At 44.3% G+C, this 23,561-nt stretch overlaps 1 long non-coding RNA gene across 3 annotated transcripts; it reads right to left on the minus strand.

Moving 5' to 3' along the window:
* Positions 1–713: 713 nt before the first annotated feature.
* Positions 714–23,163, minus strand: LOC308579899. Of its 3 annotated transcripts, none has more exons than XR_014004613.1 (4): positions 23,092–23,163; positions 2,391–2,537; positions 1,253–1,371; positions 714–1,026 (listed from the first exon to the last, which is right to left on the minus strand). It is a non-coding gene; the product is annotated as an uncharacterized lncRNA (long non-coding RNA). The 3 variants fall into 3 exon arrangements; XR_014004614.1 differs by having other exon boundaries at positions 714–1,108; XR_014004615.1 differs by lacking the exon at positions 23,092–23,163 and adding an exon at positions 19,044–19,194.
* Positions 23,164–23,561: the final 398 nt, after the last annotated feature.

Below are 23,561 nucleotides of genomic sequence, written 5' to 3' on the forward strand. Positions count from 1 at the left end.
CCAGCTGTCGTTTGTCAACAACAAATTGCAGCTTTTTGTGTGTTGAATATATGCTATATGGTAATTTATGGACCTAATAGGTATCTAAAGCCATTTGCACATACAGAATGTAGGCACCCTAAATATAGAAATGAGCAAATGATATTTTAGGGAGCAGACTAGCAGGCGGGGCCCATTACTTACATCACAGGAGCCTACACAACACAAAACACTGTTGCTGTATGAAGGTTTTATTTGTTTTTAATATTATATTTTGGAAATGTACATCCAGGTTTTTTCCCTTTACATTTTTGTGGGGTCCCGAGTCATAGCTTGCTAACTTATACATAAATCCGGCACTGAATATGTGTGACTGGCTCTTGTTTTTTTCCCCCTTTCCCTTTTCTGTTTTTTCTTCTTCTATATGTTCCGGGGATTTTTGTTTGTACAGTATTATTTTGGATTCAATGTTTGTAATTTTTGTTATGATTCTGCATTGAAAATAAAAAAATTCAAAAAAAAAAAAAAAGAATATGTGTGACTGGCTCAAGGTCATTCATTCAGATTTCTGGCTGAGTGAGGATTTGAACCTGTGTCTTCCAAGCCCTGATCTAACACTCGAATCGCTATGGCACACTGGCTTCTAAATAGTGTATGTATACCTGTGCCAATAATAGTCAGGAAAAGGATTGCCATTGTCTTTTAAATAGGAAGAATTCAGCTTGCTATTATCCTTAAAATGCAAACATGGATTTATTACAATGTGCTTTGAATTGGCACCACAGGTCTATATAGTACTAGCTGTTTATTGAAGTAATGCATTTCATTGTTTGGAATCAAAACAACATCAATGTCTGGTATTAGAAGGGCTAAAAGCAACTTAAAGCACTGCATGAACTGTCTAGCGTTGATTCTTCCAGGATAGGGTATGCGATCAGGAGGTGAATTCCAAGCACACAGAAAAATAGCTTGATATGTTCCATGCCGTCACTGTTCACTTGACTTAGGAGGGGCCTATGTTGAAGTGTTGCCACTTGAGGATTTTGCCTGGAAATGTTCAGAACCTTTTATTTCACCCTGTACATTGTTTTTTTCTTGAGGAAGAGTTCAGTCTGAGTCTTTGTGACAGCTGCAGTTAGGTTTTTAGAAAAAATGTTGGCCGGGATTTTCAGCGATCTGCAGTAAACTGACATCCCACCCCCAACCACGAAGGGGTCTTGGCCTAAAATCTAGAACAGATCCATCCCTTCTGCTCTGTTTGTAATATACACACCTTGGTGAATTGCCGCTGAGTCAGGGCTCGCCCACACTTAACTTTTGCCCCACACTTTCTAGGCACAGATCCATGCTGTGCCTGTGTGCGTTCCTTTCCTTTTTATCCTGGTGCTTTCCCTGTGACAATTCAAAGCAAAATCAGAATACAGTTGTACCTTGGAAGTTGAACGGAATCCGTTCCAGAAGTCCGTTCGACTCCCAAAATGTTCGGAAACCAAGGCACAGCTTCCGATTGGCTGCAGGAAGCTCCTGCAGCCAATTAAAAGCCGAGGAAGCCACGCTGGACATTCGGGTTCCAAAGAACGTTCACAAACCAGAACACTCACTTCCGGGTTTGCAGCGTTCGGGAGTCAAACTGTTCAACTCCTAAGGGATTCGGCTTCCAAGATACGACTGTATACAGTGGTACCTCGGGTTACATACGCTTCAGGTTACATACGCTTCAGGTTACTGACTCCGCTAACCCAGAAATATTACCTCAGGTTAAGAACTTTGCTTCAGGATGAGAACAGAAATCGTGCTCTGGCGGCGCAGCAGCAGCGGGAGGCCCCATTAGCTAAAGTGGTGCTTCAGGTTAAGAACAGTTTCAGGTTAAGAACGGACCTCCAGAACGAATTAAGTACGTAACCAGAGGTACCACTGTACAGGAATTTGAGTTCCCCGTGGATTGCTATTTGCTCCAATTCAGTGGAGCAAAGGGGGGAAAGTGCTGTGGGGGGGGGGAGGAGTGGCTGGAGTTGGACACGACAAGCGTGAATCTGTGCCTAGAAGCGAGGCACAAAAGGAAGCCTGGATAAGACCTCCGTTACACTAAGCAGCTTTGCCCAGAAATGCAAAGGGATGAGGAAGATCAGGGAGTCAACACACTATCCTATGATACAGTTCCTTGTATCTTAAGGGGAGGTAGATACCAGGGTTGGCATCTGCATGACAGACCTCGACACTTGGAGAAGGGCATGGGAGACTTCTCAACTTGATTTCTAGCTGCACCGTAAAAAATTGGGACAAACATTGGAGGTAAACTGACAAAACGGTATAACCCCATGCTCTGGAGCCCAGATTCCATTCCCAGCTGCTTGAGCAGGACATCTAGAGACGGGATGATGATAACTTCAATCTGTTTCATTCATCCTTACCTTTGCATATTCTGTGTTGCCAACCATAGAAGGAAGGAGTCATTGTTACTGACAAATGTGCTGTTAAGTGAAGAGGCCTTGCCTCAGCGGTGGCTGCCGGTACAGAGACTGGCTATGTAAGCTAACATTTGCACAGGAACCTTTTTCCTATAAGGGAGAGAAATAGGTTTATTGGCATTGGAAAAGACCCAATTCTGGTCCCTTCATTCCCTTCCTTTGCTTCCCTCTCTTGGTCCATTTTATAAACAGCATCCTAATAATTTTAAAGGACTCCAATGGAGAAATAAATAAACCGCTTCAACCTTCACTGAAAATAATTCTGCTTGAATGAACTAAGAGCCTGCTGATTAGTATTTTAAAGGTTTTAGTAATAAGGGGTGTATTCTCTCCTGCCAAATGTTACTTAGCCATTTCGCTGTTCAAGTCACGAAAGCATGCTTTGGAAGCAAATCTGTGGGCAGCTACCACCCGATTTACTGACCCTGTTCACACATAATGCTAAGGCTTAGCATGAATGAGAATGTGTGGGGCCCCAGAGCAAAGATCACAACTGATGTGTTTCTCCTGTTTCCCGCTTGCACTCCTTCCAAACCTCCATCCATTTTTTGCTGTCTCCTGTTCCCCCTCCATCTCTCCCTCCAGGCCCCCCTAAAAGGTAAAGGTAAAGTTACCCCTGCCCGTACGGGCCAGTCTTGACAGACTCTAGGGTTGTGCGCTCATCTCACTCTAAAGGCCGGGAGCCAGCGCTGTCCGCATACACTTCCGGGTCACGTGGCCAGCATGACGAAGCTGCTCTGGTGAGCCAGCACAGCACACGGAACGCCGTTTACCTTCCCACTAGTAAGCGGTCTCTATTTATCTACTTGCACTTTGACGTGCTTTCGAACTGCTAGGTTGCCAGGCGCTGGGACCGAGCAACAGGAGCGCACCCCACCGCAGGGATTCGAACCGCCGACCATGCGATCGGCAAGTCCTAGGCGCTGAGGTTTTACCCACAGCGCCACCTGCGTCCCTACCAGGCCCCCCTACACATGTGAAATTAATCTGAGGGCAAGTTTCCACCCCTACTGTAAGATGCTGTGGAACTGCCCTACCCTCGTTTCTCTGTTGTAGGTAGCTAAGGTATCTCACTGTGAATCTGAGACAGTGAATCTGAATCAGGACTCACATGGCAAGTGGGGAGTTCTCTGTGCTATCTCACACTTCCAAAGGTGGAGATGGAGAAACTTCCTTAATACTACGAGTGGTATGGCCAACAAAGGGCACTCACGCATTTGGGAGTTACTGATGACATATTTCATGGGAAATGCTATGTCTCTTATCCGCCCCCCCACCCGAAAGTACAATTGTAAAAAAATAGCATATGGATGATATAAATCTGTATTAGAACTGTATGACCTATGCACCAAGAAATTCCACCAATGTGACACTCTTGGGGTTCTCCTTAAAAATCCCCAGATGTTCTGCTTGAGGGGAGACCCTTGAAGATGGTGTAAATTTTGCTTCAGCCAAAATTCCAGTGACAACTCTCCATCAATGAATAGGTTGCTTTTAAAGCGTGGACACCTTCAGATTTTTCTTTCTCTTTTTGGGGAGTGTTTTTTGCAACACATCATTTGCAGCACACCATTGACACAACAACAGTATATTAATGGTGGATTTATACTAGATGGTCCAAATATGCTGATGGGAATAAGATGTAACTTCTTTGCCTGTTTCCACTCCTTGCAGAGAAAAACTCTGCCCAAATTATGTAAGATTTATGTGTTTTCTTTTACATTCCAGCAAGCAAGAAGGATAAGTATTATCCTTAGGCTGCAGATAAGGAACAGTGAAAGATCTGTCAAGAGATTCAGAACACTCTGTGCAATATTACCACCCCAATTAATTAAGTTCTTAAGTCCTGATATTGTCAGGACTTCCACTCTTCTGAGATGCTGCCGGCCTTGTGCTCCTATATCTGTCAATGGGGAAGCTGTTCAAGCTTGAATTTCCTGCGTAATCAGTTGCAAAATAAAGAAAGTGAAAGGATGTCTTCTTGAAAGACAAGTCATCGCTAGGGACTTGGCGTTCCAGTAGATAATCTGTTGGACTTGGACTTCCAGGGAACAAATTGACCCAAAGCTCATCACAAGAATGTGAATAGAGCCCGGCATTATCAATTCAAAACCCCTGGTTCAGCATACTGTTCTCACATCGTCCAATCAGATGTCTATGGGAAGCCTGCAAGTAGCTTCTGGGTCCACATCAGAGATGCAAGGAGTCAGGAATGGCTCCTCTGCCACCCTCCCTCCCTCCCTTGTTGGTTTGAAACACTTGATCTCCTACCCCTTCAGTGTCACAACTTCCAGGATGGCTTATGATTAACAGCAGAGCAGGACACACACATACACAGGCTGGGGAGATACCAGGTTTTCAATATTGTGATCTCTCACCAGCTAAACATCACAATATATATATCACCAATATATCACAATGTCTGCAATAAGGATGGAGCTATGTAGAAGCATTGACTGGTTCACGGTTTCCCTGCATCATGATTTTTGCTGGCGCCTGCTCTTGCGATCCACTGCTCCCTGCATGAGAAAGGCCAGCAGAGCCAGCAGAGTTAACAGAGGCTGCAGGAATCAAGGGAAGCATCGGCTGGCTTCACGGTTTTCCCCACATTGTGATTTTTGCATGGCACACACACACATCATGATTCGTGTTAATTGCCAGGTCAAAAATTATGAAACTGTTATCATGATATGGACTTCAAACCGGCTTTAGACGATATATTGATATACTGCCCAGCCCTAACACACAGAAAGAGCATTGGATCACCCAGACAGGACTAACTCATGGCACATACAGGTTGGCTGCAGAGATCAGACACACTTATATATACACTACATTCCAGCCTTAGAAAAAATGCCCCATGTTGGTGTGGTTTCATATGAAGTGACCCCATTCACCTTTAGCATGTTGGTGAAGATAATTCACTTTTAGGAGGATTGGAGGGGTGGCACATTTCTCCAAACTCCTGTTTGCAATGCAGGAGGAAGAGAGTTTTACAAAGCATTTTTTTTTTTGAAAAAACATAGCTTCAGATGAGAAAGGAAAACATCACTTTCATTCTCGGCAAAGAGGATGTAATAGGTCATCTTCTCCTATCAAGATCAGATTCCTCTCTAGTGTGTCAAACCTGGAGATTGTTGTTTGCTTTTCGAAGCTGCTACATTTGGGATTGATGTGGCAAAGGGCATGTTTTCTGAGTAAAGAAGAGTGTAAGCCTCAGCCAACGTTTTCGTGGAAAAGAGGCAACAAAGATCAGAGTTGCACCAAACTCTTGAGGGTCTGGATGATACTGAAGCGAGGCGGTAGCAAAGTGGGCTGCTGCCTAATATTTAGGCATTATGTACCAAAAAAGCCCTGTAAAGTAAGGAGACATTATTATCCACCATGTTGCAGATTGGTGTTGGGGTTGAGAGACTGCAAGTTGTCTAGTGAGTTGATGGCAGAAATGAAATTTGAACCAGGGACTTCCTTACTCATAGGTAAAGGGACCCCTGACCATTAGGTCCAGTCGTGGCCGACTCTGGGGTTGCGGCGTTCATCTCGCTTTACTGGCCGAGGGAGCCAGTGTACAGCTTCCGGGTCATGTGGCCAGCATGACTAAGCTGCTTCTGGCAAACCAGAGCAGCGCACGGAAACACCATTTACCTTCCTGCTGGAGCGGTACCTATTTATCTACTTGCACTTTGACGTGCTTTCGAACTGCTAGGTTGGCAGGAGCAGGGACCGAGCAACAGGAGCTCACCCCGTCGCGGGGATTCGAACCGCCGACCTTCTGATCGGCAAGTCCTAGGCTCTGTGGTTTAACCCACAGTGCCATAGCTCTGCCCTTTAGCCTTCAGGCTGCAAGGGTAAGCACCAATCTGGACTGTCACAATGTTAAGAAAAGGATCTTAACAGCAAACAGCAAGTAAGATTTTCCCTGGATTGTCATTTGTTCTGGTCTATCGATAAAGAGTGGGGTTTCCCTGGGAAAGGAGTGGGGCAAAGAGAATACCACTCAGTCTAGAAAGTGAGGGTCAAGCGGAAAACTTCTTGGCCCCGTGCTTTTTAGGTATGGCACAAGTGGAAGTGTGGATGAGCTCATAGACTTGAAAGGTGTTTGAGGGCCTCTTGGATATAAGGCAGGACCAGTCCATGTCAGGACAGGACCAGTGGCCCAGCCATTGGGCAGAGTAAGCCATCTGCCTTAGTTGGCAGATGCTAGGAGGTGATAGTGAGGTGCCTACTAGTTTCTGTACATAAAAAGTAAGTGGGTGGTTGCCCCTTTGTCCTTCTCCCATGACAGTAAAATGTTTGGGGCTGGTCCTGAGATCAGATAATCACCAACTCTCAAACCGATCAACACTGACAATCTTGTGTCCTAATAATGGTTTGGTAGAACATGCTGGAAGGTTCAGGGAGGCAGGAGAGGATATATTATTTATTAATATCCTTCCTAACTTGTGCCAGCAAGTTCCTTTACTTAGCAGAGTTTCACATTCCCCCTTTGAATGCACAGCAGATAGCTGCTTGCAGGCTTGTTTAAGCCTCTCAATATTAGGTTCCTGGTAAGTTCCCTTATATCCCTCTTAAAAGAATAAACACGCCACAATCTTGTGTAAAGTACAGTAGTACCTCAGCTTACATATGCTTCAGGTTGCAGACGCTTCAGGTTACAGACTCCGCTAACCCAGAAATAGTACCTCGGGTTAGGAACTTTGCTTCAGGATGAGAACAGAAATCGTGCTCTGGCAGTGTGGTGGCAGAGGGAGGCCTCATAAGCTGAAGTGGTGCTTCAGGCTAAGAACAGTTTCAGGTTAAGAACGGACCTCCAGAACAAATTAAGTTCTTAACCCGAGGTACCACTGTATATAAAAGAAGTTTACTCACATCATCAGTTCACAGTTGGATCCCTGAAGGCAGACTTAGTTACAAAGTATATACATGTGGATCTATATGGAGATAGTCCCACTGTCCTCTTTCGGCTCGAAGCCAACAGAGCATCTCTAGCTAAAAGTAGCTGCTCTAAAAATGGAGGAAATCAAAGAGAGGAGGTGTGCTGCTTGACTTGCCCTTCTGTTACCTGGACAGATAAGGTCACACCCACCTCTAGTCACATACAAAAGGAAGTATGTCCCAGCCAGGAGGAAACAGGAAGTTTTCAACTGGCTGGACCAAACATTCCCCTGCATGTCCACTCTAGGAAAACAAGGAATGTTGTACTTGACTGCTACTTATGTATCACATCCCACAAAACATAGTACAACTTTCAGGTGTGTTTTTTTTTTTTTTACAATAAAACATTCACGCACCCTGTTTCTCATGCAAACTCCTTTTCTCACCTCAGAAATGGCCAATCATTCACTCCAGAGTGTGGCTGATGTCATGCTAATCTTCCTTGCCTTTCAACCTTTCCCCACAACACTGGCTTTAGCATTGCTTTGTATATACAATTTGGAGATGTCAACTCAAAAAAATAATCTCCGCAGCATTTCGCTCCTCTGCCTTTTCCAGAGAATGTGCTCACACATTTTTGAGTTATGAGATGAGCTCTATCACCAGGAAACTCCTATGCAACTCCCCCTTCACAGAGATGGCTCATCTCTCAACCCTTACCTCTGACGAGCTGTCTTCTCAGACTGAGCTCACTTCCTTCCTATCCAATCTTACCCCTGATTGCTATTGGTTTTGGCACTACCACTTAGGGGCAGGCAGGCAGGCAGGCAGGTTTCTGGAGCAGGTGCATCAGGATTGATTTCCTTGCTTGCCAGGTAGAATAATCTGAAGCAGTTTCAGCAGCTGCCATAGGTATGCGGATCTACAAGGGATATATTAGTACTCCCCACCCCTGTGAGCAGATTTACCACCTTTAAAACTGCTTCTCAGGTGCGGGAGGCTGAACCCTGTGAAAGTGTCAGTGTCAGAGCATATTGGGTCAGAAAGCCACCTTTGGCACCATCCGAAAGTCCTTGACATGTTGGGTTACAACACAGATAAAAACAGATAGCAGAAAGTGTGGGAAAGTCTGCCAGATTGATTAGGCCTGGCCTCTCTCCTCTGCCTCCCTGCTCATGGTCTCCCAGGAATGCTTGCCTCGTTGTTTGCACTGAGTGGTTAAAGTCCTTGTGAAGAATGAGCGGCATTCCTCAGGGACCTCACAGAGGTGATTTATGACTGCGGTGTGTAGGAGCTTTAAGGTGGATGAGGTTTGACAAGATGGCTGCTTTTTCTATTTGATATTTTTCAGCTGTCCCCATTGGCAACTGAGCAAAGGAAATAACTTGAAGAGAGTATCTATGGTCTATGCATAGCTGTCAACTTTTCCCTTTTATTGTGAGGAATCCTATTCGGAATAAGGGAATTTCCCTTAAAAAAAGGGGGAAAGTTGACAGCTATGGGTCTATGAGGTGCGCAGCCCTTTCCAATCTTTTGGTACTGAGTCTAATGTTTCCTTTTGTGTTTGTTTTCTTGAATGTTGAAGAGCACCTCCCATTTCGAATGGTTTGGATGCTAAGAATGAAATGTCATCCCATTGCCCTGTGTTCTTCCCCTGGCCTGGGCTCCAGGGCACCATTTTCCTTCTTTGCTCTTAGCCACATTTACCCTGACAGAGTGATAGAGTGCTGATGACATCACAACACTATATCTGATCTGATAACATTATGAACATCTGTGAACAATGCCACATGCCATCACAGGCAATCAGATTAAATGGTGCTTCAAACAAGGTCAAGGACATTGTGAAAGGAGAAAGAAAATGGCACTAATAAAAAACAGTGGAAAATGTTTGGTGCACCCTGATTCCTAAAGGCATTATTGCTGTGCTAGTGCCAAGTCTACCTGGGTATGACAGAACTATGTTAATACTTCTAACACAAAAAAATGAAAGTCTGAAAGCCTGTATTTCAGTATATAAAGATTTACTGGCTTCTTAAAAACAACAACCCTGCTGTGTGTTCATAAATATTACCTTTGCACTTGAGAGGCAGAACACTATCAGTGTGCTCTGCCATATGTTCTCATTAGAAAGTTCATTGCACAGTTTATCTTGGGATTATTTAGTATTGATTAATAAAAGACACTGTGAACTTCAAATGTGTGTATATTTAATGGGGGAGGGGGAAATGTTGATGATTATTATTTTTAAAAATCTGGCAGATGGTGTTTTTCAACCTTTCTTGAGATCATTCCAAATGATCTGGGTTTGTTTGCTGACAGGATTTGTATGTGAGCTAATTCTAGGGTGATGGGTTTGGACTCTGGAATTAACGGACAGATGCCTAATGAACACTCAGCTGTTTAAAGCAGACAAAACCCACTTACTGTTTTTTATAGTTGGAAAAAAGGGACCTATTTACACATGGGCTCCCAGCCTGAGGTGGGCTGATCGTGCGGTCTAATGCTAGGTGCAAGATTCAGTACGTTGGAAGCTGAATCCTGCCTGTGGCAGTACTGGCTGAGAGCCGCTCAGATCAACATGGGCATTCAACTTCTCAAGTGACCAGCAGTGGCTGCCATTGCAGGTTGTAAGATTACACATTGAATTGGCATCAGTCTTAATAGTGGTGCGAAACATAAGTTGTGTTTTTTTAAAACAGCAGCAACAACAAAACATTAAAAAGTGCCTATTTGTTTTTCTCTGTCTGGGGAACCCTGGAAATAAATCCCAGCTTTTCTGTTTCAGATATTTAGTATGCAGCTGCACTGCACTTAAACGAGAGATGGGATGACCATGCAGCGGATGAGATTCTCCCACTTCACTTGCTGCAGGAACTTTAGAGGACAAATATAAGTGCACTGTATCCACACTCAGGGCCGTCTTTACCCAAGGGTGCAAGGGGTGCGGGGCACCCTGGTACTGAATTCTGGGGGCGCCCAGAGCCCGCCACTGAAGCCGCCTAAGCGTATTGTACTGAGCTGCTATGCGGCAGCGGGGTAGCACCTTGACACGACTGATCTTGCGCCGCCTGCTTGCTAATGCCGCTGCAGGGAGAGCTCTGTGGAAAGTCTCGCTCACCAAAGCCAAGAGGAGAGGGAGTGACAGGAAAGAGGGAGAGACAGACAGAAAGAGAATGCGCCTATTTAGCGACGGGAGTGCACATAGGCGCCGGAACTCGTATATGCACGCTCACAAGGGCCCTCCCAGCTCCTCTAGAAATAAGGTTGCTCCCACAATGAAAGGCTGCCTGATATGGCTCTCCCATTTATGCGCACAATGTCCGCCCGTCTCATCTTTCAGACACCTCCCTACGACCATAAGTGCATGCGTGGAGTCTTTACACCGACTCCCAATGTGTTCTTTGTCTTCTTTAGAAAAGCTGGTTTAAAACAAAAAATGCACAAAAAAACCCCTTTTGGAGCTGCGCAGGTGTGAGCACTATTTATCAAATGATAATAGTGACATAAGGCATAATAAAAGTTAATTTGGGGGCTAAACTGGGTGGATCTTTGCACCCCGGCGGCACATATGCTAAAGACGGCCCTGTCCACACTACAGCTGAAATATGTTTGAAGGGAAACAGTATAGATTAAGCACATAACTTGCAAGCAACGCTTGGGAGGTCGGCCCACTAGAGTGAATGGGGCATTGACCCACCAACCTCGTTCCGCTTTGCCTGCCTTCCTCTTTGCAACCAGCCTAGGTGCGTGGCACTGACTGTCAGCTTCCTCCTTCTTAGGGTTCACCCACACCTGCCTTTTGTCCTTGTGCTTTCCCAGTCGGTGTGCCCTTTTCTTCTTCTTTTGCCCTGCCACATTCTTTAGGAAAACCCTCTCTTCACTGCTGAACCAGAGCAAATGGCAATTTCAGACCCTCCAAGTGTCCCTATCTTCCAGGGACATCCCTGATTTAGAGAAGACATCCCAGTTTCTGATTTGATCCCGGAAAGTGCCACTTTTCCTTAGGATGTCCCTATTTTCATTGGCGAAATGTTGGAGGGTATGGAGTTATCCGACCCCTGAGCTGTCTGAAGGCAATTGGAAGCTGCCCAGAGTGGCTGGGACAACCCTGTAAGATGTGTGGGGTATAAACAGTAAAATTATAATTATGGAATGGGACATCCCTATTTTCATCGGAGAAATGTTGGAGGGTATGCAATTTGGGTTTTCCATGAATTGCCATTTGCTTTGATTCAGTGGTAAAGAGAAGGGTTATTTTGTGGGGAAAGTGCTGTGGCAATAATAATAATAAATAAATAAATAAATAAATAAATAAATAAAATATATAAATAATATAGAGGAGATGATGGAGGCAAAGCTAGAATTTTAGTTGGATCTGCCTGTCACTGGCCCTAGCTCACCTACTGGTAAGGCAAGGTAAAGGAAAAGGACCCCTGGACAGTTAAGTCCATTCAAAGGCGACCATGGGGTTGCGCTGCTCATCTCGCTTTCAGGCTGTGATGGAAGCTAGAGCACACGGAAACACCGCTTACCTTCCCGCCACAGCGGTACCTGTTTATCTACTTGCACTGGTGTGCTTTCGAACTGCTAGGTTGACAGGAGCTGGAACAGAGCAACGGGAGCTCACCCGTTGTGGGGATTCGAACCGCTGACCTTCTAATCAGCAAGCCCAAGAGGATCAGTGCTTTAGACCACAGCGCCACCTGCGTCCACCTACTGGTAGCCACCTCACCTTCTGTCCTAGTAGTCTCAACAGGCACAAGCCCAATGCTTCTGTTATGGTGTGGGGGAATGCCGTGCCATAGAATTGGCAAATTTGATAGCATTTTGAAAGATTCTGAATAGCTTATAAGCACTCAAGAAACCACTGAATGGGGATGCTTTAGGTATAAAATACCTGTCTCAGGTAGCTGGAGGTAAATTATTCAAAGGTGCTTGGATAGCATGGGAACTAGAGAGTTAAAGCATTCCCATCTCCTTTGCATCACAGCTTTGATGTCCTCTCTTGATTAGATGTTTGCCTACTCCTGTGCGGAGAGTTTGGGCATGAGCTACTGTTGACACTCGATGTTTAGCTATGGGTAAAGTTTAAACAGCACTTATCACAATTGTGACACCTCTGGAAGGCTACACTAGTTTAGCAGAATGTTTCATGCCACCACCTGCTTTGAATTTTGTTCCTGTCCACCTAGCCCTTAAAGAAGCAGGGACAGAACTGGGAACTGCACTGGGGTTCCTATCATTGTAGGGCCAGGGCTATTCCCTATCTGTCTTGCTGGCTGATGCCCTTTAAGTTTCCCATTGGAATCAGCTGTATACCATATCAGTTCGCAGACCCTCCAAGTGGCCCTATATTCCAGGGACAGTCCTGGATTTACAGAAGCTATCCCGGTTTCTGATTTGATCCCAGAATGCCCTACTTTTCCCTTGGACGTCCCTATTTTCACTGGAGAAAAGTTGGAACTCTGTAGAGTGACACCTCGTGTTACATACCATCCCCCTTACGGATGCTTCAGGTTATGTGCTCTGCTAACCCAGAAGTAGATGCTCCTTGTTGCGAACTTTGCCACGGAATGCAAGCGGAAGTCGCGCTCTGGCGGCGCGGCAGCAGTGGGGGGCACCATTACCCTCATGTTACAAGTGGTTTCTGGTTACGAATGGACCTCCGGAACAGATTAAGTTTGTAACTGGAGGTACCACTGTATAGGGAAGGTTGTTCTTTTAAAAAAAGAATGTTTAATTTTTTATTATTTTTTTTATATGTTGAAAACCACCCAGAGTGGCTAGGGCAGGGTGTAAATAATAAAATTATTATTATTATTATGGAATAAAGGTAAAGAGAACCCTGACCATTAGTCATGGACAACTCTGGGGCTGCGGCGCTCATCTCACTTTATTGGCTGAGGGAGCTGGGGTACAGCTTCCAGGTCATGTGGCCAGCATGACTAAGCCGCTACTGGCAAACCAGTGCACAGAAACACCGTTTACCTTCCCGCCAGAGCGGTACCTATTTATCTACCTGCACTTTGACGTGCTTTCGAACTGCTGGGTTGGCAGGAGCTGGGACCGAACAAAAGGAGCTCACCCCATCATGGGGATTCGAACCGCCAACCTTCTGATCGGCAAGCCCTAGGCTCTGTGGTTTAGACCACAGCGCCACCCGCGTCCCATTCCATTATTATGGAATAGGATGTCTCTATTTTCATCAGAGAAACATTGGAGGTTATGGCTTAGTACTGTGGCAGTGGCAGTGGCTCTCCAGGATTAGTCCCCCAAAGGGGCATGGCAGGGGCGTGGTGGTGGGGAGGAGACTCACCCCCCTTGTGCCGGATTTACATATAAGCTAAACAAGCTATAGCTTAGGGCCCCACTCTCTTGGGGCCCCCAAATTTTTTTAAAGGAAAAATAACACCTGGTTGTACATTTCCAAAATATAAGATAAAAAACAAATAAAATAAAACCTACATACAGCAACAGTGTTTTGTATTGTGTAGGCTCCTATTTGTTATGTGCAAATGACTTTAGATACTTGTTAGGTCCATAAATTACCATATAGCATATATTCAACACAAAAAACTGCGACAATTTGTTGTTGACAAAGGACAGCTGGACATATAAAGGGCCCCATTACCTTCAGTAGCCCAGGGCCTCATAAAACCAAGATCCAGCCCTGCTTACCCCTGTTCCAAACTCTGTTCAGCTTGATCACGTTCTCTAGCAACCCAGCTGAAGTTAACACTGACAAAAAGGAGGGTGTAAGTCAAACTCTATTTTAAAGGCTTGTTTTCCCTCTGCCAGGCTCAGAGTGGCTAAGCTGGCAGTAGCCCCTCTCCTGAACCAAGTGTGAAAGAGGGTGTGAATTACCCTGGTATAATTTACTCTGGAGTTATTTACACTGACAACTTATAGTTTTGATTGCTGTGTTAGAGGCTTGCGTGTTAATTTAGTGGATGATATACACGATAGTTGCAGCATCAGTGTATCCCCCCCCCCTTTTAAACTCACATCGAATAGCGTTGAACTAATTGAATTTTATGCACCAGCTAGTAGGAATAACAATTAAAAAGGCAACGAAACATAATTGCATCACCTTGAAAGCTGGTGTTATATTGGGCCAAAAATTGAAATGAGCTTTAGATATGACAGTCCTTTTATCTGTCATCTGATAGCAGAGCTATTCAGGGTATTAAAAGTTTGCCAAAGGAACTCTGCTGAAAATTAATCCACGTTTGTCATCGGAGAGAATAATATCCTGGCTTTATTGCCTGGAATAAACAGAGTACCTGGAGTTTATGCTTTTGGTTTAAATGAGGTTAATCAAGAGTTGAGAGCAATGTATTTGAACAGCAACCCAGAAAAAAAAATATTGCTGAGAAAGAGGTGAGACAGGAATGGAAAGTGGTCAAACTGTAATTGCTTAACATCATTGGCTTATCTTACTGCATATAATTGTGAAACTACAAAGGCAGCAACTTATTTTTTTTTTAGATATCACCTTGAAAAGATACCAATGGGCAAAGGGGGTTGGAACAGAATTTTAAAACAACTTCACACTCAACCTTTGCTCTTTTTGTTTTAATTATTGACATTTCTTGCAACTGAAGCATTTAATGAAACATTTAAGAATTTAATGAAATGGATCAAATCTGTATTGGAGTAAACCCATGCCAGAAGTAGCCCATTGAGGTGTGGCATCAGTTAGAAGGTGTTTTTTTGGGGGAAAAAATCTTCCAATGGGCAGCTGGGATCGCATAGAAATCTAATTGGTCTCTAGTTCATGAATGCTTACAGCATAATAAATTGGTTAGTCTCTAAAGTTCCAATCTTTCCTGTTTTAGCCCTTTAAAAGTTCAATGGAACATACCCCCCAGGTAAGTAGGTACAGAATTGCCATCAAGTACAGTGGTACCTCAGGTTACAGACACTTCAGGTTACAGACTCTGCTAACCTGGAAGTAGTACCTTGGCTTAAGAACTTTGCTTCAGGATGAGAACAGAAATTGCACTGCAGTGGCGTGGCAACAGCGGGAGGCCCCATTAGCTAAAGTGGTACCTCAGGTTAAGAACAGTTTCAGGTTAAGAACGAGCCTCCAGAATGAATTAAGTTCTTAACCCAAGGTACCACTGTAGCGTATTAATTAATTTTTTTAAAAAACAGTCTAAGTCACAAATTCTTTCATAGGGAGTTTTGTTAACAAATAACGTTCTCGGAGATCAAGATGATCAAGGGTCTGGAAACCAAGCCTTATGAAGAATGGTTGAGGAAGATTGGTATGTTTTGTGTGGTAAAGATGAGACTGAGAGGAGATAGGACTCAAACCAATGGCTTCAAGTTACAAGAAAGGAGATTCCAACGAAACATCAGGAAGAACCTTCTGATGGTAAGAGTTGTTTGACAATGGAATGAACTCCCTCGGGAGGCTGCGGACGCTCCTTCCTGGAGGTTTTTAAGCAATGGTTGGATGGCCATCTGTCACAGATGCTTTAGTTGTCTTCATTGAATTAGATCAGTGTTTCCCCAACCTTTTTCGGACTGTGGCCCCCTTCCAAACTTGTTTCCTTCCTGTGGCCCCCTCCAGTGGCATAGCTGCCCACCAGATAAGTAAAAATCAATACAAATCTTCGGATCTCTCCCCCGCCCCAAGTCTGCCCTCTTAACAAAAATCCTGGCTACACCCCCACCATCCTACCGGTAGAAAACGAACATGTGTTTTTTATAATTTTTATTTATTTATACAAAATACAATTACATAAAATGAAAGGAACATAACAGAATTTGGTTGAAGCAGAAAAACAGAGAATCATCTTTCTAGTGCAACCCCCTGCAATGTAGGAAACTCAGTTAAAGCATCCATGACAGATGGCCACCCGACTTAGAAACCTCCAAGGAAGGAGATTCCAGCACCTCCTGAGGGAGATCCATCTTCCATGTGTTATAAAAAGGAAACAACACTTATTTGACCCCAAAGGGCGAAACCTACAGATAGTCCAAAAGTTGCAAAGGGAGTTCTGTATATATGGGACAATTCTAAAAAGCAAGTGGTCCTCACTGACCTGGTGCAAAAAGATCTTGTCATCTGGAGGAACCCTGACTGCCTAGATAAAACACTATAGCCCCACACACCCTTACCTGGAGTAAAGCCCACTGAACTCAGTGTGGCTTTCTTCTGAGTAGACACTTAGTTATTTACTAGATGCAAGTCAGCAGCACCAGATTACCCCAGAGGTGGATTTCACCTGGCGCCTTGCAGAGCCAGGCTGCCGCTGCCAATGAGCCCTGCAACATCTGAAGGCCCCGATCCACCAGGTGCTGGGGTGCACCTCGAGGAGTCAGGCCCAGGCTGCCAACGAGCCCAGCATTGGTGGCAGCAACAAGAAGCTCCGGCTTGCCCAGCCCTACCCATTGCTACCCCACCACCGCACTTACATGACCAGGGGGTTCTGGCATGGGCTCTACTGGTCAAAACACTCCCTTCCCCACTGGAAACAAAGCAGGACTCCTCAAGAAAATGCATGTGGCAAAAAGGAGCACCAGGCCCTGGCAGGCTGCCCCCTTACCCACTTGTGCTTGGCCAGGCGAATAGCCAGCCAATCAGGATTTTTTAAATAAAATAAAGTTCTCTCCCCATCACTTCTCATTTCCTTCTGTGGCCCCCTAGCCATGTGCTGTGGCACCCCCATTTACGCAATTTTCAACTGTGGCCCCCATGGAATATCCCAGGGCTCCCGGCCAGGAACCACTAGATTAGATGACCCCCCCCCCCGGGTCCCTTCCAACTGTACAGTTCTATGATCAGGATTCATTTAATTTTTGCTGCCAGAACTTGCTGAAAGTCAGTTCTGGCACCTCTCAGGTGGGCACCATTGCAAATTCTGAGAGAACAAGGGAGGTGTTCATGGTGAGTTCCCACACCTCTTTTTCTATAAAAATAGCACTGTCAATGATTCTCTATACAGTAGTACCTCTGGTTACGTACTTAATTCGTTCCGGAGGTCTGTTTTAACCTGAAACTGTTCTTAACCTGAAGCACCACTTTAGCTAATGGGGCCTCCTGCTGCCGCCGTGCCACCGGAACACAATTTCTGTTCTCATCCTGAGGTAAAGTTCTTAACCCAAGGTACTATTTCTGGGTTAGCGGAGTCTGTAACCTGAAGTGTATGTAACCTGAAGTGTATGTAACCCGAATTACCACTATATTAGGTTTTATTACGGCCATTGTTTTTTATATCTGTGACAATACCCGCTCACAACTTCTGGCTGAACCACCCTCAGCAGAAGCAGCCGCATCGGAGGCGTTTTGGAACGCCGGTGCAGGATATTTTCCTCATGCCAAAGCATTTTAATAATAAGGTGAATACCAGTGGTACAATTAACCTGTGTGGTTCTCTATCATCACATATTGTCCCCTCAAGAAATGACTTGGAAGGCTTTAATTATGTTATGTGCCTTTCCTTTCAACCCTTAAAAAAAATAAAAAAAATCTTTCCCTGAGTTCCCTTCGGGATGGGGGAAGGGTCACAAATTCTCTGAAGGCTCTTTGTTTTCCTCGCTCAGGTATTAAATTGATGGCACAACAATCTTGGACTACGTTCGGTTCACTTTCCTGCTCTATCTAAATGTAGTCCTTGTATTACCTTCCACTCCTCCCGCCTCCCTCCCTGCTCACCGTTCTTCCACCAAGTGTAAATCTTATGCAGGGCACCTAAAGAATGGACTGCACAGGAATGTGATAGAACAGAGACAAATTGTTCAAACTGTGTGAAGAAGGGGGGGGGGAGAAAAGAGGGAGGGGGAAAGAGGATGAAGAGGGCAGCTGGGAAAAGAAGAAAAGCATCCCTTGTCAGTCGAGGTTCTTTGGAGATATGTGCAGAATAGCAAAGTTATTTTTTTTAATGGGTAAAGGGGGGGGGGGAAAGAAAAAAAATAGTGTCTTCCAACAAGAGCATGGTTTCGCCGGCACAGTGGCCTATACAGAAAGGTGACATTTGAGAGAACAATTGCTAGGCTGTTCCTCCATGCCTGCTGCTATGAAAGAGGCTTAAGAAAAGGTGTCCTTGGACTAGAGCTAATAGTCATCTTCATCATTCCTTCCTTCATGTGCTCTCTTAGCAAGCACTGCCTTATGAAATAGGGGCACACAGCTAATAAACAAAGAGGTATAAAAGATCAGATGGTGGTACTCTCCTGCCTCACTTCCCTGCTGCTAGAAGGACGGAGGCAACAGCCGGCTGACCGCAATTGCTGCTGGCATTAACCCCCAACCTGGTTCCATTTGCCCCTTAGGCCTCTCTACCTGTAGGACTAGCACACTCAGGTCTGTTAAGTTCAGCTCTCTCTTTTTCCTCCAGGTTATAAATCAGCTTATCAATATAGTTCATTAACTTGGTAGGGATTGTGCTAGTTCTCTGTTTGCAATGGGGTTTTGTTTTTATTTTCAGTTCCATCATTTGAGCATCTGCATCCAACCCCTTCCTTTTTGTCAAAGTTGGCAATCTGATGCCTGGGAAATGCGTTATTGATCTACTAGCTGTGGTGAAGGCCTTGCTGGCTCCTGGGAGTATATGCTGGAGACTCCACTATCTGCACTGGGGCCATGACAAAGTTTGGCTGTGAAAGAAGAAGAAGAATAAACCAGTTGAAATGGCATCTTCCTATCCCAAAGACTGGACAAGACCTGTAAGGGAGTGAGCCCAATACGTCATGTTTCAAGATACATACAGGAAATGCTGGATCTTCAACCTCAGGACCTTTTCGTTGAAGGACTCTGTATGCTTAAGACACACCAATCCACTGGCTACTTAACCCGGATATCTGAAACACATTTCTTTTCTTCAGAACTGCATCAGAAAATACAACGAAGTTCATGAAACAGAAGGTAAGGAGAAATAATTAAAAGCTTGACAATGAACAGAAGACGACACTCTTGTCTTCATGTCCAGATTACTTTGTGCTGAAAGCAATATTGTGAGCCCAGCATCTGAAATAGGTCTTCACCTAAGGAAACAATTATTTGAAAACTGAATGAATGAATGTTAGCACTCCTGGCTTATTTCCCTGACTGGTTAGAAACTCACAAATATGCTTCAGGCATTATGGGTATGTTGACATGTGTGTATTTTGTACACCGAATATATAAAATTGTGTGTGTATGTGTAGAATCATAGAGACCAAAAGAGGCAGGGAGCCCCCCCCCCTCAGTGCAAACCTATCTATTGACTAAGGAATTGTGATTCAATGTCTCTTGGTTTTTTTAAAAACGTAACTAGTTCTGCATTTGTTCCAACAAACGTGTGTTGACACTGCGATACCATGAGGTAACCTTTGTATGGTATCTATATTTCCGCCTCTTGCCCCAACGCTGTCCACAGTACCAAACTGAGTTTTCTCTGCTCCTTGGATATATACGAATGGGATTTCACAACAATTGTTACCCAAATGTGCGGCAACAACTGGTGAACAGTGAGATGATTTGCTATTGTTTTCTCTCCCTAATTTTACCCTAGGTCTATAATCCTATACTTTCCCTATAAACTACATCATCCCTTCCTCATTTAGTTGACATGCTTGAGCTGTTGCATAAGGTTCCCTGCATGAGGAAACGTATTCTAGGGCAGTGCCTCTGGTCTCCAGAGATTTACTAGGGACTGCCACCTGTACAGCAGTGTTCCTGGCAGGGGTGGAGCTCAGCCAAAGCCAGCAATATTGGCCGCAAACCATCAATTATTTTTGTCGGCTGGTGGTTTAAATCTCTTTTTATGCCCCATGGGAAGTATCATGTCTTAACAGAAGGGTCTTGCCTTGCTTGTGAGAGACTCTGACATTTCCTGGGTGCCGCTGTTCTTTGCTACACTAGCCTGCAATATTCTTTCCACCTGGTGCAACTTTGCTATGTGTCAAAAGGAGATACTATCAGAGAACAGGCGTTGCTAAATAATTTTCAATTGCTTTTTAATCACATGCATAAAATTATTTCATAGAGATGAAGATAATAGTTTTGCTACAAAGTGGTCCCTCTCTCCCTTTTTAATTGCGGAAGGGTGTTTTTGTTTTTCGAAAGGGGAGAAGTATATTATCTCAATCGAGAAAAATAAAATAAAATGGCATTGTAAGCAATGCCCCTCTGTATACCTGAATTATAACTGAATTTAGCAAGCTGCATATTCTGAGGTTCCTAGATTCTCATTGTACTATTTAGGTTCTTCATAAGAGGAAAACATCTCACCCCAGTTGCTTTCCTATGGTAGCATACTGTAGTTTGCAGAAGGAAAGAAAATGCCAAATAAGGAACAATGCACCATTCAACGATTGATGATTGCAACTTGTTTTCTAAAAGCTGGTGTCTGAAGAAATCAAGAATGGGTGAAAACTATTGCAATGACAAGGACTTCATTAATGGCACAGAGAGTGGTCTGTGCTCGGCTTATATGCCAGTTGGACTTCCTTAGAGAGTGTGTGAGAGAGTATCTGAATGGTTGTGGTGATATTTGAAAGATTGCTGCCAAAGACTGTTGGTAAATAATCCCAACAATGTTTCCTATGGCGTGCTTATTCCACCACCCCGTGTGACAATAGGAGGACTGTGCATTTGGGCTTCACTAAAAGACAGTTGAGGAAGGTGTGTCACATGGCTAGTAATGGTAAAGGTAAAGGATCCCTGACTGTTAAGTCTGGTCGCGAACGACTCTGGGGTTGCGGCGCTCATCTTGCTTTACTGGCCGAGGGAGCCAACGTTTGTTAGCAGACAGTTTTTCTGGGTCATGTGGCCAGCATGACTAAGCGGCTTCAAAGCACAGTATTTGATGCTCTGGCCAAGTTATCGCAAAACATTTTTTAATGTCAACAGCAATTGGAATGGTAGCAAGTCTGGGAGTAAATGAACAATGCACTGTGCTGCTTTCTGGAGATGGAGAGAGCAAGTAAGCTGTTATACAGCAGAGGATCAATGTGATTCAGTAGTTGGAGTGTAGAGACCTAGGTTTAAATACCCGAGCATTTAGGAAGTTCCACCGGTGACCTTGAGCCAGCCTCTCTCTCTCCCTCTCCCACAGCTTCGAATACCTCACAGGCTTGGCATGAGGATAGAATGCAAAGTGGGGAACAACTTGTAGACTGGCTTGATTTTGGAGGAAGGGCAAGCCTAGCTGCACACAACAATTGCTCTATGGTTGCAGATATTTGTTTGTGATTAAGCCATAGAATTGAATGGCGCTGTCAATATGGGCTCATCCCCCTTCCCCTGGTTCTCTTGAGCTTTACACTGTTCCAGCTCCTTCAAAAGCCCTGCAAACAGCCAGAGATGGGCTTCTGCAGCTGCACTAATCTGTTCCTCCGAGGAAATAATGAGTTTGTGATGACATCCCACCCTTCCCCCATCTATGTGTGTGAATCTTCTCCCTACATTTTTGAGTGACAACCTAATTAAAGTAACAATAATGTCAAAAGAGGGAGAGGACAAAAAGCGAACTGGCCTGAAGACCGTCTCCCTTGGGTCTCATGGAGCAAAAGATTCTTATCCGAGTGGGGGACGGAATTGTCAATATTTTGTAATTTATTTGAGCAAAGTGTAGGTGGGAAGAAGGAGCACTGCTTTTAGGTCTCTCATTCACATTCCTCCCTCTTTCACACACCTGAAACAGAACTAAGAATGTGATATGTGAATGTAGATATAGCATTACTGTGAATCAGAGCAGAGTATCCGAAACAGATGATATTAGTTCAGAGGTGGCCAGCCTTCATAGACTGCCAGGTTTTTACTGTGCACTCTGCAGTAAAAATGCTGTCCTGTCCCACCACACTCTGATGTCATTTCACCTTTATGCTGAAAATGGCAGCCATCAAGGTATCAGCCGAAGGCACATGAGACCACCAACTTGCTGAAGCTAAGCAGGTCTAGGTGTGGTCAGTACCTGAGTGGGAGACTTCCTGGGAGCCAGATGGAAAGTGCCTTGGATTGTGCCCACCCCCCAAAGATGCCTAACTTATTTTTGTATGCAACAACAGCAGCCAGAATCTTGTATGCACAGAACAGGAAAGGAGAGAACACACTAATGAAAGAAGAATGGAAGAATGCAAACCCTTTGGGGGATATCTGAAAACAAATTCATAATCAGATGAAATCATGAGTAGGATTTGAAATATGAGCAGTGCTAGAAGACTGATAATATATGAAATGGAAGAATATGTCTTAGGTGAAATGTTTATTAGAATGCAGTATGTAAATGGGATGGGATTAAGAACAGCGTAGAGGGAAAGGCAGGGAGTCAAAGTTTAAAGAGAAATGTATAACAAATTTGGAATCTGGAATATATATGTCAAGATTTTAAAATTTAATAGGAAATTTGACTCAAAGAAAGAAGGAAGGAAAACGACTTGGATTGCGGGATTTAGGCATATATAACCATATCATTCCTCACTACAGGAGCCAGTGATTGTGAGAAAAGGCATGCTGTGATAGCATCATGAGATGGGTAAGGGGTGCCTAAGCATTATGGAGAGATGGCTTTTACCTAGGGCTGCTATTTTTAGTGCCAGATGTGATGTCCTGTATGGTAATTCCAAGCAACCTGGAGATCCAAAGAGGAATGTAGACAGGCTATATGTCATAGGCCCTGCTGCTTCTGTTTAGGTCTGCCAAATCCTGCAGCCTATACCACTTGAGGTACCAGGGCTCCAAGCTGGCTACCCATTTAGTGAATTGCATTTCATTGCTGTAACTGAGATACTTCAGCACACTGTCAGGCGTAGTCCACTATAAATACAGTACTACCTTGCGAGTCGAACGTTTTGGCTCCTGAACGCCGCAAACCCGGAAGTGATTGTTCTGGTCTGCAAATGTTCTTTGGAACCTGAATGTCTTTCGTGGCTTCCGCAGCTTCTAATTGGAAGCTTCCTGCAGCCAATTGGAAGCCACACCTTGGTTCCTGAATGTTATGGAAGTCAAGTGGACTTCCGGAATGGATTCCGTTGGACTTCCGAGGTATGACTGTCTGGGGAAAGCAAAATACTTGCAGAAGGATCTGGAATATTTTACGTGAAGCTCGAATTTGTTTTATTGTGGATGGTTTTATTTGATGTTTGAATGTGTTGTAAACCACTTTGACATTGTTTTCTTTAAAATATAAAGCAGTATAGATATGAAATTATTATTATTATTATTATTATTATTATTATTATTATTATTAATCTCACCTAATACGTTTCCTGAAAACCCAGTCAATGGGATTATGTAAGGATGGC

Source organism: Podarcis bocagei (assembly GCF_964188305.1).
Source record: "Podarcis bocagei genome assembly, chromosome: 2".
In the NCBI taxonomy this organism is placed as follows: Eukaryota; Metazoa; Chordata; class Lepidosauria; order Squamata; family Lacertidae; genus Podarcis; species Podarcis bocagei.